Genomic DNA, 14355 nt, shown 5'->3' with positions numbered 1-14355 from the left:
TCTTAAGAGGCTATAGTTACCTTCGATCTGTTTTTGTTTTAGTTACACATTTCTGTTTTTAATTTTTTTTAATGGTTCCATATTGTCAAAAATGAGGAATGAAGTGCCATGACTTTTCCTCCTGCCTATACCCAGGTGTCTTCCAAGTTCATTACAGTTCTGATTTTACATGCTTAATATTTAGTTTCAAATATCACTTTTTACAATCATAATTCTTGGCTACTCCATTGCTTTTTCAGGGCAATCAATATACACCAGCAATCATCCTACTGTGCATTTCCATTCTAGAACATATTTTCAATTCTTTTATTGATTATTTGGATTTGTGCCAAGGAAGTTAATGTAAAGAATTATAAAGTGTGAAAGTCATAGCTTTGGAAGTACACACTATGGTCATGTATTAGTAGAGACAGCTTAAAAAGATATAGATGAAATGAGAGAGAAAGAACACATGGGCTTTGATTCATAAAAAACTGTTCCAAATGTGGTTGCCCTTACTGCTTCATACCAAAAGTCTGTTAAATACATAACTATAAATATACATACCTACTCCACATCTCAAGCCCTTAATCTCTGCTGTGTATCTATATAGTTCAAGTTAATGATTACTAATGTGGAAGCATAACCTTGCAAATAGAACAAAGCATAAGTAGAAAATTATTCAAGGAACACTAGCAATATTCTCCTATTTTACCCTTGATACAGAATCATAGAAAATGCCACTTTTGCAATGTGCAATGGAACACAAAGAGTTATTTAAAGGACCTGTCAGATGAAAGTATTACTCTCCTGCCAAATAAAGACATTTTTGCCTCATGTGGCTGTGTGGCATGACCTGATTTCATTCAGGTCCCTATGGATTAGACTAGACATCCAGGCCTCAAGCATGCCTGCAGCAAGTTGATGGCTAACAAAGAGAAAGATTGGCGCAAGCCTGCTGCATAAATTCCATGCTCAAGTCTTCCATAAATTTCAGTGACATCTGAGTAGATATAACTCATACATATAATGTACTAAAGCACTTGTGAGATCAAATAATTGGGACTTCCACTTACTTATATTTTATTATAATGCACAAAGGGGGCCTTGCTTACTTCAAATCTTAACTTTAATGAATTGAAACATATTATTGACTATTCCAAGTCTATGACTGACTTAATAGTTACTTAATATTTTGTCTAACATTATTGTTACATTTTATATTTTATCATTTAATTTCTTAGTAAATCAAAGCAAAAATATAGTGTCAGCTTTTAAGTATAAAACATCTGTGTCCAGTTATTCAAATAATTTTTTGCTATTTTTGTAGAATGCTATCTATGTCTTATAAAAGTACAATCCATGAAAATACAGTGGTATGTAATATGGAATATTTAAATTATGCCACAGTATGTCTTTTCTTAATCATCCTCTGTTTATAATAATAAATAAAGTTTTAAATGCAACAATAAACATACTCAAATGGTGACTAAGTGTAACTGTATTTATCCTAGGAAGGATTTTCAAATCTTTGAACATTTATTAAATAGTTATCACATTAATAATTGCTATCAATTACCAGTTTGGAAGCTGGAACCCCAGATAATTAATATTCAATTCTGTATGTCTTTTAAAAATGTTTTGGCATATACATTTATATTATTATACATTAATAAAAATATACATACAGAAAGGACAACTACAAAACAACAGGAATTATATAAATGTTACATTCAAGGTGTTTTGGCTAATTGTATTTGGCAACCTGGCAGAAAACATCTTTCCTATTTTGGTGAGTCTAAACTTCTGAGTGAAAATCAATATCTATCATATCTCATCTCTATCAACTTAAAACATCTACCTAGACCTAAGAATATCTTAATTCCTAAACAAATAAGCTTAATTGGAAGACTAAACTATCTGGTCCTCAACCCCATCAAAGACTTGAGAAGGAATAAAACTTAAATACTGAGAGAAAGTCATAAAGTTTGGAAAACAGATAGCAGTAGTAATATTTTAGGAAACAGTATCATTAAAGGGAAGTGAATGAACTTAATTGAAAATATGTGCATGTGTGTATTGCACTAGCTAACTGAAAAAGTAGTAATGTGTAATAGAGAAAAAAAGACAATAATTAGTATGATAAGAATTCACATGGATAAGACAATGTTTACCCAGCTGAGATAATCTTAACATATTTGAATTTAAAAAGTAAGAACCTAAAAAGGACATTTTGAACATTATAGAGGAACAGGTATAATAACCATGATATATTTTGGATTAATAGAATGCCAGTTTGCTCTGTTCTTTCTTAAATTCTCTCAGTAGTAGAGTGTTTCAACCCTTCCATTGGTAGAAATGGACTCCTAAGAAAGTGTTCAGCAGTATGAGGCCCGAAGTAACCATTTAATTGGATTCCTCTCATCTTTTCTTTGTGTAACACACTAAGCACAGCATGGAGAGCATAGTGAGTAGACAGTACTGTTGATGGATTACTAATATTTAATATTGAATTACTATTTGAGTGAAGTCAGCAGTTACTCTTTAACAGGCTTTATACCCAAATAATCACACAGAGACAGGGTCTATTTAATTACCCTATAGCACAATGCTCTGCAATAATTACTCCATCTTAAATCTCCATGCTAGTATAGTTTCCTCGCATTCTGATTTCCCATTTTATACTGATTTTTAAATCATATCCTAAGTCTGGTTCATTCCTCCTCGTGCTTCCTGGTCTTCTCTCCCTCCTCTTTCTCCTCCCATCATTATATCAGTATGTCCCACCCTATTCTCTGTTATTGCTCAGCATTAGCTAGTTTGTTTTATTGGCAACACAGAGAACAAATGGTGACATGTTTACACAAAATTGAAACAGGAGATATTTAGAACGAACATCACAATGCAATGTCTGATTGAGTTAGATAGTGGGGTAGATAAATCACCATTTGAATGAACAAGGGTAAACCATAAACTGTCCTCAAGAACATTATGCCAACACAGTACCAAATACTGACTTGCTGTGTTGGTCCTTACATTGCTGTGATGCTGCAAACTGAGAGGCTAGAAAGAAAGGGAGGAACACGGAGCCTGTCTTCCTTAATTAAAGGTCCATAGAAGAGTTTCATTTGAAGTTAGGTAATTAGAACACCTTAGCCATTCAAGTAGTGATTGTCATGACATGATACATTATCAAAGGAGCTGAGAGGCAGAATCTGTGTCTCTCACCACCATCTGCCTCTGATCATTCTAACACTCCTCACTTGGAAGATCTTCTTTCACATTACATGTATATATTCTTGACTTCAGAGACCATCCTCAGAGCAATAATAGAAAATATGACCTCTTCATTGGAAATGTTTTGCATCCTCAAAGGCTGGAGTTCAGGTCCCCATAACCCATGCAAAAGATAAGCAGGCAAGGAACCACTTGTAGTCTCAAATGGGATAACACAGAGTTCAGAGATTATTAGCTCAAACTGGGAAATTTGGGTAGCCAGAAGTCGTGAGCTCCACATTCATCCAGAGACCCTATCTCTGGATGAATGAAATATAGAGCAGTTGATGAAGGTGCCTTATGACCAAATTTGAGCCTCTGTGTATATGTGTACACATAGGCATGCTCACATACATACATACATACATACATACATACATACACAGAAAAAGAAATGCAAATGTGATCTTTACCAGTGACATTCAATCAATGGTTTTTTAAATCTTATTTCCATAGTTATCCCATGAGGAGGTTGTAAGAACCACTCAGAGCCCCTGAACCTAGACCCTATGCACAGTCTATAGATGATCTGTTTTAAAAAGTACACTAGGTGACTGTGGTTTAGATGTCAGGAAATATACACTGGGAAGCATTGGTAAATGCTGTACAAGAGTGAATGATAATGCATGTGCAGTACTTATAAATCAGCAATCTTGAATTTCTACTTTATGTGTATGATAAGTTTTACTGCAAAAAAAACCCTATTTGGATAGTCATTGAGAACTGGCAGCAGAATAATTCTTGTCACATAATGAAACTTGTTGCTTCTTGGAGCTGGAGAGATGGCTCACTGGTTGTCGGCACTGTTGTCACAGAGGACCCATGGCAGGAACTCACAGCTGCCTGCAATTCAGCTTCAGAGGATGCAATGTTCCCTTATAGCCTCTAAGGCCACCTGAACTCAGATGTGTGCGTGTGCATGTGCGTGCGTGTGTGTGTGTGTGTGTGTGTGTGTGTGTGTGTGTGTGTACACAAGTGCAAGCACATAATGTGCATGCATGCAAGAATGTACACACACATACACACATGCACCAATCTTTTTTGAAAACAATAAAATTAATGCATCCTATGAGCAAAGCTTATGCCAACGGACAACTCAGGACAACCCAAGTCTTTACAGGATGCTTTCTGACAATTGCTGGAAGCTATGGAGTTAGAAAGAAAAGGAAGTGCTCCCTACCATCAAGGCTGAAGAAAAGTTGAGATCCACAGTGGAGATCCTAGTGTTCAGAAGACCTAAAGTAACAGAGGTGCGTCTTTGGCGTATAGTTCATTTCTCAATGAGACAAGACAGCAAGGCCAAACAATCAGGGCAGAACAAGTGGAGAATTGGCTTGCGAATCAAGGGAAACAGGAAGCACACAGTGACACAATCTTAAATCAGAAAATTCTGAATTTTGCCTGAATCCTTACATTATAATTCAATATTTATCATTCTTATCTTTTAATTGCATAAAGTATTAAATGAAATAAGATCTGTACTGTGACTTTCAGTTGTAGGTAAGAATGTGAGGCAGGGTAATTAATTCTGTTTCTATTATAACCACCTAACTTTCCAGTTTACTCAATGTAATATGAAAGAAAGAAAACCTTCTCATCTGAAGACATTTTATTTAGATTGTCTTAAAATTACTGGCCTGTTTCAAGCATTTTTCAAATATGTACTAAGGTTTTCAGGACTAAAATAAATTAAGCTTTGATCCAAAGCTGATTACTATACTCAATAATAGAAAAGAAAAGTAAATTATATTTTAATTATTATTATTTTTTAATAAAGATACAATAATCTTATCAAATAATTATGGTTCTCATTTGGTGAATTAAACTGCCTTCAGCTTTAAATTAAAACCAGACGCTCCTCTCCTACATATTAAGTAGTAACAGTATTCTCTTACTACATGACAATTGCACATGTGCCTTCATAGAAGCCTAGACCTACTCCACCCTGCAAACTATAAGGTTTCTCCTGTTGTAAAAGCTGCATACCAGCACCTCATTTTCATTTTCAAGTCTCTTGATAATTGCTTGAGTATAGATTCAGGTCCAAATCACATACAATAATCAGAAGAACTCATATATTTAAAATAATCTACAAAGTGTCACAGACAGTATCATTATACTTTATATAATTTTAGTTGCATTTAGTCTCTGAGTTGATGTACTCAATTTTGGTGACAAATTTTTTCTGTTCAGAATTTCTATTATACTTTTATGTCATTACTTATGTTGGGTACAAGCCTTTTCTCACTGATGCCATTCAAATCGTTCAAGAACTTACTACTCACAGCTAAGTCACTAGATTGTCCTCTAAAGCATATTTTATACTTTATTGGATGAACTAATAAATCCTCTCTTAGAAAGTAACTTTGCTTAGAATGCCAACATTATTTCACAATTCTAAAAGCAAAACTCATGGAAATTTACTAAATGCAAAATAGAGAACATAAATAATATCTTCTTTTACCATAAATGCCCGTTGCACCTGGCACTCCAAGGTACACTTCACTGTAATGTGCTGTTAATCATGCTAGGACACAATGACCTCAACAACCTAAAAGGCTTGAGCAATATCTTTTCCTTCCTATATTATAAAATTCGGTAAAACTGTTTAAACAGGTCTTCAAACAATTTCAAAATTTCTGAAATTATTTGTTAAAATAGTACATGTACCTCCTGAGCTCAAACTGAGAGGAAATGTGTCTTCATATGAAAGTTACCATCTCATAAAGAAGCAGGGTGCTTAGCCAATTCTTTATTCTGTTGTCTCTGTGGTTTTATAAATTGCCTCTTTTCATGTATTATTAAGTATGAGGCTCTGACCTTTCCTTTCTTCTGTAGACCTTTCTGTAATCAACAAGGCCAAATACTCAGAAAATATGGTCTTTCTCTTTGTGACTTATGGAAATCTTTCATTTGGAGCATACAAGTCAGTCAGCCGCTTTCCAAAGAACCCTTGAGTGTGAATTGCATCCTAATTTTTCTTTGCGAATCCAGGTCCCTCCGTGGCAGAAATCTATTTACTTATCACACCTCTGTGACTTGATATGCTGTTCCTTTAGCCCTCACTTTTCTTTAAGGTTTGCCACTGATTCAGACACCTCAACTAAAAAAGGAAGTGCAGAGTGTGTTGGAATCTTTTGTATCTCATATCTGATACCTTTTCCCTGAGCCTTGTTTTTTACTCTTGATGACCAAACCAACATATAAACACTCTTCTGATTGTCGCTTGTGAGCAAATGAGGCCAAGTCCACTTGTGGATGTGTAACACCGAGATCTAGAAACCCTGGGGCTGGAATTCAATCTTCAAGTTTCCTGTAGCCAGCTTTTCAGAGTTAACAAAGAGAAACCCGGCAGGAAGGGACATGGCAAATATAAAATTAAGATTTTTCAAATTGAAGAAAACAAAATGTTCTTTATTTTAAACCTGTATCATTCTTACTCATTCAAATGTGTCAGTATAAATTATGCAGATGTTAATTCCAAGATTTCGATTATTTTTTCATCATCATTCATATTTTTCATCATTCATGACTTTTGCTGTTTCTTCTTTTCCAAGTAGTCCAGAATCTTTGGGCACAAATTCAAAGGGACACCTTTACTATATTAAGCCTATGACTCTCAGATCTAAGCCAGTCTGAGAACTAGAGATGGCATAGAAGGGATGATGATAACTGTGAATGTCTCAAGTAACAGATATGAAAATAATTTGTCTTTCATTGAGTTAATGTTTAACAAATGATAGTATGTTCTAAACAATGGGGATTAGATTCTATTTTTTGTTTACTTTATGTCATTTCTATGCTAGATTATCATTTCTTTTATATTTATCTATGTAGAGGACCTAGGTTTAGTCCATGAATGGTCTTTAGTTGGTATCAGACTCCACAGGACCCTCTGGGCTCTGGTTAGTTGGCTCTGTTGGTCTTCTTGTGGAGCTCTAGGCTCTTTATCCTCTCCCCCCAGCCCCCACTTTTCTACTAGACTCCATGTGCTTCATCCAATGTTTGGCTATTAGTCTCAGCATCTGTTTACAACCATTGCTGGGTGGAGCTTCTCAGAGGACAGCTATGCTAGGCTCCAGTCTGCAAGCAGAGTATCATTAATAATGTCAATGATTGGTTGTCTTCCATGTGATGGGTCTTGGGTTACATAAGACTCTTAATGGAAAGAGGAGAACCTCAACCTACCTACAAAAAACTTTGATCCAAACTTACTCTGCCACAAGAATAAGGGATAAAGATAGAACAACAGAGCAGAGATTGAGCGAATGTCCAACCGAGACCGTTATACAGTTTTAAATGGCATAATTGGAGAAAATCTCATTGAGAAGGTGCAATTGGAGTGCAACTTGAAAGAGATGATAGGGTCAGATGGCTTCTTGGATAAAAGCATTCAAAGAAGAAGGAATAACTTTTTTAAAGTCCTGAGAAAAATATGTATGTGCATAAGTATGTGTGTTTGTTGCAAGTCTAAAAAATAGCAACAAAACACTTTGGCTAAGTTAGAGTGAGCAAGTAGCCAAGGAGAAAAGAAATTGTCTGGGAAATAAGTCGTCAGAAGAAATCTGATATTATAAAGACCTTTGCTTTTTTTCTGAGTAATATAGGCATCAGTTGGAAGATTTCAAGCCAAGCATAAGCATAATGCTACTTTGGGCTTCAGGATGAGTCCTGTTAAATGAGAACAGAGTGTAGGAAAGAAGAGCTCTTCCAAGGGTATTGCACACAAGAAATGATGAGAACAAACTTGACCAGGAGCAGAGAAGCTATTGAAAATTTTAAGAAATTTCATGCTTGAACCAAAGGATTTACTGACAAGCTCAGATGATATTTTCCTTTTACTGAAGAGTAATGAGAGTGAGTGGGCATGTGCAGGGTAGTGTTTGTATTTGTGAGCACACTTATGTGTATGTAGGAGAGGGCTTGTGAGTCTCTGGGGGGTATATGTATATGTCACTGCACATGCAGCTTATATGCAGTTAACCAGGAGTGTGCTTGAGAGGGGCAGGAGAAAAACACACATTAACTCTCTTCCCAGAGTTTCCATCTCTTCCAAAGGTGTGGCAGGCATTCATCTTGAACAAGTGGAAGAGATGAAGGAATAAGATATGGCAGTGCTGACTCCAGAAAACTTACAGCAAAACAAAGGTTCTGATCAGTTGGGACTAGACCCAACCAGTGACTGAATGATTCAAGACTTTTTGTCTGTGTCTCTCTGTGTCTCTGTGTCTCTGTATCTCTGTCTCTCTGTGTCTCTGCCTCTCTGTCTCTCTCCGTTTGTGTGTGTGTGTGTGTGTGTGTGTGTGTGTGTGTGTGTGTGTGTGTGTGTGTGTGTGTGTAAGGACGGTGTAAATATACATGTTTGTGTATATTTGGAGGATTATTAATTCAGAATAGTTCCTGGAAATATATGATGGTAAGAGAAGGAAGAATACCCTTTTTTGGGCACCTGGAGGTTCCTTTTGATAGGACTAATTTTAATGAGAACTTGTCAGATATATTCTTTGTTCTCTTTCTCTGTTTTACACTGCTTGCAACTTATAGAAGTTAGCTTTAGCAAATGGCCCAAGTTCATGAAGACTGCCAATTTCCTCTCATTTTTTTTCTGTCTTGTTTTCCCCCAAAGACAGGGATGTTGTCCTCAGAATCATGGAAATGTATTCTTTTCTGATCCTTATCTGCCACCAACTAGCTTCTCCCATCATGAGTTCTCTGCCTTGGGCAAGTCATGAGCCCATTCTGGAGCATCGCTCGTGTCCATGTCAGGAGTTTGATAACACTGTCACTGTGATTCCTCCTGTGTGGAACACACTCTGATACCTCATGCATGAGAACTGGAAGCAGAATTTCCTCGTGTAATGGGGATCAATCAATCATCAAATCTACTAGTATATTTTGTTCTGCAAATAAAATATATGATTATCTTTGTTTTCTTAAAATGTTAAATGGGTTTAAAGGAAGCACATTATGCAATAAGAAATGAAGTTCAATGCTTCAATTATTAGAGAATCTCTTTAATATTCTTATATGTTTAAATATATGCTTATATATTTAGCAGCTTTTCAATAGTGAAATTCAGTTGAATATTGGCAACCAAATGCACTAACCTTTTCACTTCTTAAAAAAATAATAAATAAAAGATTGCATTGTCATTGTATTTGAATGCAGCTACAATTCTCTTGGTTTTAACAATGCATTAGAATATGGTAGAAATCTAGAATTCTCTGACCTGAAACACTAGGTACTAGTTATTTCCTTTAGCACTAAAAATACTTTCTAGTTATGCTTTAAGTTTCCAGGTCACAAATCATATACCAAGAAAATCACCCATGTCTCTACTGTGGCATAGTTACAGACATCTAGACAGGCAAGAATGAGAAAAGATAAAAAGAAATTCAGGGATTTGTAGCACTGGGACCTCTTTATAGATAATAGCTCTAGAATTGCAGATGCCATTTTTCATCAGTCATATGCCATCTTTCATTCGTAATAGCTTTCTGTTGATGGTTTTTTCCTAATTCTTGATTGCAAAAAGTAGGAATTTCAAGTTTATAGGCAGTGTTTCTCATTTCTTACTCGCTGTTATATTGACTTTACCTACAGAGTCCTGTTTTAATTCTGATCTGCTGCTTTAATCTTTCCTTCTTGAAAAATGTCTCTGTATAATAAACTACACAATCACCTCATTCAAATAAAAACATAAAATGTCGCTGCACTAAACATTTGATTAAATATATATAACCTCCTTTTCAGATTGCTATATATTCATCCTGTCCTATCCTATATATTCTACCTATCCAGGATGAATGAATTTGAGAAAATCACCTTCAGTCACCCTTGAAAAGATTACAGATTATTCTGTGGACATTGGTCTATTATTAAACATGCCAAATGGTTGGCTTTTCTGTTTTTTTTTTCCTGACCTCATTATGTTCCAATAAGCCTTTCAAGTGGAATATTTAGGCCTATTAAATTATGGTCTCTAGTGAACTCTGTGTTTTACATATGCACAATTCAGATACTAAATGCCTCTTCAAGGAATTTAAAAACTGAATTGAAGAACAGTTGTGAAATAAGAACTTCTGCATTAGAGGGCAGCTACCCAGTAGAACCATTTAACACAACCTTCCATGCCAGAGTTAGCAGTGGGTCTGTGTTATCTTCCCTGGAGGTACAGTGGCCTGGAAGAATGGAGCCAATGAATAAGGGAGACTAACGTTTCATGCGAAAGCTAACTTAATTAAGAGCCTCAGACAATTTATACTCTAATAATTAAGAAAGGCCACATGGGTAAAGTTCTCATGAGTTGAAGCTAAATACAAGCACAAAGACAAGCCACGTGTGGCAAAAACATGTTTTTCCAGAGAAGCTTGTAAAGATTCGCTTGAACACTTAATTGAACAATAACTTCACTCCTATCCACTACACCTGGGAGGAACATGAAAACACATTCCAAAAAACAGTTTGCTTCATGTTTTGAAGAAACTGAGGTCAACAGACCCTTCCTTGGCTTGTTTTCTTGGAATGTTCTCATAAGCACTCAGAATAGTATTCACACAACTCTATTCTTGGACCATGTTCCAACAAGTCTTTGTACATTTCTAAGATTTATCACAGAATTATATAAATGTTGCATTCATAGTGTTTTCTCTATTTGTATTTGGCAACCTTGAAGAAAACATCTTTCCTATAATTCCTGATTGTTTCATGGTTCTTCTTGCTGTAGGTTGTTTATTGAATGTATCTGTTTTAAAAAAAAAAAACAAGAAAAAGAAAAAATTAAAATAAAAAAATCACTAAGAAAATATTTGAAGATAATAGGTATCTCCAAAGTTCCTAAAAGGAAAAAATTTTATATCAAATGATCTCCATCTATCATTTAAAAAGAGGAGTGCTGACTGGGTTAGGCAAGGTGATTTTTGTTCAATGTTCTCTCAAGATATTTCAAGTCATTGAGCCTGATTATTTCAGTGGCTGTCTTAGTCAAGCATCTGGAAGCAGATTGTGGTTGACAACTGAAGCTTCATCTGGGATAGCAGTTGCTTCTTCCTAAACATTTGCTTTAGTTGCCTGGGATTTTCCACATGCCATGATACTGAATTTCAAACAAAATCAAGCCAAAGCACCAGGAACAAAATACTTTTGCTGTCATTGCTGAATCTGGGAAGTTATTTAGCATTACTTTTGCTGTAGTTATTACTTCCTTGGATATAAGAGGAGAAAGCTTTGACCATGTAGATAAAACTATTTTTATAATGGAGTCACTTTAAAGAAATAAGGAAATCCATTAAAAAAAATCCTTGGTCTTCATTAACATCTTAGTAAATATCATAAATGATTAATATATCTGCTTTTTGAAAAGCACAATGGCAAACCTATGTCATTTGTCCAAGAAAAGACTCCTCTCCTGTTTACCTATAAAATCAATAGAAACAATTAGCTTTAGAATTTCAGGGAAATGCACGCATATTATTTACTTGTATAATATTTTTGTTAGCAATTCTACAGATTTAAAACAAGAAATGAATTTGTATTTTGGAAGACAAGCTCTATTTTCAAGTAACTTAGTTTTCTAATTTCCACTGCAAATTATTGTGAAAATTGCAGTAGCTGACCTGGAAAACAAAACAAAACGAAAAAAGCAAAAACTAAAAATGCTAGAAAGAATTTTAATAGATATTCATGTCTAAACTCTCTTAATGGGTTAAAGATGACATTATAATGTAATAACTGAAAATATACATCATATATTGCATAATAGATGTGTATAGTTACATGTGCATAACAAACATGTGTGTATCTATTTTATATGTATTACTATCACACATATAAATATATGTATGTTGTTTTAAAAGAAATAACAGCCAATTATATGAAAACTAAATTGCAAATCAAGGTCTAGGACAATTACAATAATGAAACTTAATATATATTCTGACTAATTGGTAATCAATAAGTGGTGGAAATTGAAAATTATTGATTGTGCAATTCTTGTCACCACAACAATTAGAAATGACTACTGCCCCAGTTCTCTGAGAAAGATCACCCTAATATGGCATTGTAAGGATAGTTAAATGTGAGACCTTATTGAGAGGATGTTTAAAGTAAGAAAATTTTCCTTAAGGAAGTTTAGAACAAATAGATTGTCCCCAATTAATGCTACTTGCAACAAATATCTGTATTTATCACTGGAGCTAACATGTCATAGTGAAACATCTGAACTCAGTTCTGCAAGTGAGGCATGGCTGGTACCATCCAAGAAACACTTTGCATATAAAATTTATTATATAATACGTAAACAACTAAAAGAAACACATTTCTCTAGCAGCATTAATGCAGCTTTTACGCAATCCTAGAGCATATGGAATGAAAGCCTAAAGCAATGTGTATTTTTTTCTGATAAATCAGCATCAATGTATTTTTGTACCAGATGATGAGCTGACAAGGTAGGACAATTTGTAGTGAATGTGGCAAAACATGAAGAAAGGCAATTACTATCACCTGGTTGTTTGTAGGCAAAGCTAGAACTTTTACCAGTTAATCAGTCCAAACATTCATATTATTGTTTGACTGTGACTCTAAACCTTCAAATCACCATGGAGAAATATTTAGATTCGAAAGCTTTAATAAATGGGCATTAAAGCTGAGCCTATGAACTACTGAAAAATCCTCCTTTAAATGCTGCAGTAAAGCATCTCAATAGCTAGTTTTGTAACTATCTAATGTACCTGTCTAATGAACCCAAGGAAAAGGTAAGAAAATCTAGCCTTTTAACTTATTGATGGTAGAAATAACAACAACAATAACAGCAGCTAAATTTTACCAACTACCTGCTTAATCTATATCCAATATTACACCAAGAGATTTGTGTGTATAGTCTCTGCTTTACTACCTTCCTTTTATGTAAAAGATACTGATGAAAGAGGTAAGTTCTTGGCCAAGATGATTTAGCACTTAATCAGTAGAGAATCATTCTGCTTGACACTAGAGCCTGGCTTTTCATATCACTATGTGATAGACATGATAATACAATGAAAAAGTAATTCTAGTCTGTTTGAGCTTATTTTATTCCTTTATTAAAGACTTATTCTTTACCCCAAGAGTTTCCTTAACACAAAGAACTCCTAGGTACTATAGCTATCTTTAAGAGGTGCTGTGGCTTCTCCTCTTCCCACTAGTGAGATGCTTAGTGGTCTCATTCCAAGTGTGCAAAGAGGTTAAGTCTCTACCCTTGAATATCTCCTGCATAACAGCCACAGGCAGATGTGGGTCCAGTGTCACAATACTGGAAAGATTACAGTAAAAAACTGGTTTCTTACTTCACAATACCCCTTGGATACTGCACTGTGATACAGCTTGGTTAACAATTCACCCTGAAATTGCTAAGGGCCTTTTCTCTGCAGGGCATAAAACATCATGATAAATCTAGAATTAGGTCAAGCTTAGTCAAAATCCTTTGAATTACTGCTTAGATCTATCTATACTCTTTCCTAAATTCTTCCTTTCTAGAAAGAGATATGAAACCCCACAGGACTATTTTAAACCACATGCAGCATGATTAAACTTGAATCCCAGTATGGAGGGATTTGTTAATGGAGGTTAATGTGTGTGTATATTTCTTTTTACTGAAAATGCTATTATATAGTATAGTGTATATAGTAAACTAAATATACTATATTCTGATTATTGTTTCCTCCTTCCTCTGCTCCTTCCAATTCCTACTTCCCCTCCCAATTGAATTGACCCCACTTCTGTTTCTCATTAGAAACAAATAGGCTTCTAAGGGATAGTAATAAATAAATTATTTATTTTGCATATATATATATATATATATATATATATATATATATATATATGCAAAGAACTTGTTTGATAAAAAAGAACAAAAAAGCACTTGTCTAGTTAGAATTACCCCCAAGATATTGTATACTTTGGAGGCTATTGTGAAAGATATTACATATAGGAATACTACTGATTTTTCTGAATTAATTTTTTATCCTTCTATGTTGCTGAAAGTCTCAATAATCTGTAGGAGGTTCTTAATAGATTTTTTAGGGTCACTTATGGATACTATCATGTTGTCTGAAAATAAAGATACTT

At 34.7% G+C, this 14355-nt stretch overlaps 1 protein-coding gene across 9 annotated transcripts in view; it reads left to right on the top strand.

Annotated features, from left to right (window-relative positions):
* Positions 1 to 14355, top strand: part of GRIA4 (glutamate ionotropic receptor AMPA type subunit 4) — a 357129-nt gene that overhangs the window by 222540 nt on the left and 120234 nt on the right. The gene's annotated exons all lie outside the window — the stretch shown is intronic.

Source organism: Acomys minous, assembly GCF_964271855.1.
Source record: "Acomys minous genome assembly, chromosome: 5".
Taxonomy (NCBI): Eukaryota; Metazoa; Chordata; class Mammalia; order Rodentia; family Muridae; genus Acomys; species Acomys minous.
This window is presented reverse-complemented; position numbering and strand designations above follow the sequence as displayed.